This window comes from Phaethon lepturus, unplaced genomic scaffold, assembly GCF_000687285.1.
Source record: "Phaethon lepturus isolate BGI_N335 unplaced genomic scaffold, ASM68728v1 scaffold34390, whole genome shotgun sequence".
Classification (NCBI taxonomy): domain Eukaryota; kingdom Metazoa; phylum Chordata; class Aves; order Phaethontiformes; family Phaethontidae; genus Phaethon; species Phaethon lepturus.
In genome coordinates this window covers 3,864-4,445 of record NW_010513140.1, presented here as the reverse complement: position 1 = coordinate 4,445, position 582 = coordinate 3,864, and the positions used below count along the sequence as shown (strand labels likewise).

General features: G+C 65.3%; 1 protein-coding gene across 1 annotated transcript in view; it reads left to right on the top strand.

Moving 5' to 3' along the window:
- The window catches only part of LOC104622506 (calcium/calmodulin-dependent protein kinase type II subunit alpha-like), a gene marked incomplete at its 5' end in the record, with an annotated part of 4,558 nt that extends 4,240 nt beyond the window's left edge, over window positions 1-318 (top strand). The window contains one exon of the mRNA XM_010289321.1: window positions 72-318. The remainder of the gene's footprint in view (window positions 1-71) is intronic.
- Between the last annotated feature and the right edge of the window lie 264 nt (window positions 319-582).

The window sequence follows — 582 nt, the reverse complement described above, 5'->3', positions numbered from 1 at the left end:
AGTGGGGGTAGGGGTGCTCTACCAAAGGGATGGTTGAAGCAAACTGCCTCTGGCCGGTTTGTGTTTTGCAGCTGAAGCGCGGTCCTGCCCGTGCGGGGTTTGTCACTGACTGGCTGCCAAGGGGAGACCTCGTCTGACATCTTCACCTACGGGACTTTGGCTGTTGGCTCTGCTGCTTGGTTCCCGCTGGAATAACCCCTCGCTTCTCACCGCACACATGCAACGGCCCCGCCGGCGCCGCGCAAGCATCCCATCGAGCCCCCCTGCCCCGCCGGGGCCGTGGCGCTGGGCCCCCTTGCTTGCTGGCCAGCGAGACAGTGCGTGCCGGGGTAAAGGCCTCCCTCCTCAGCTGCATGGAGTTGCTGGGACCCCCCACCGCCCGGCACGTCTCCTGGATTGGGCTCAGACTTGTTACGTGCCTCCATCCCCACCTCTGCTGGGAGCCCCCTGAGGAAGAGGAGGGCAGGGGGGCAATTTTGAGCCGCTCTGTGCCGCACCCTCCCTGCGCACCGGTGGATTTTGCTTTGCTGCTATCGAGGTCCTCACCTGCCATCGTGGCTCCTGCCCCTCCCGCCCTGCGCT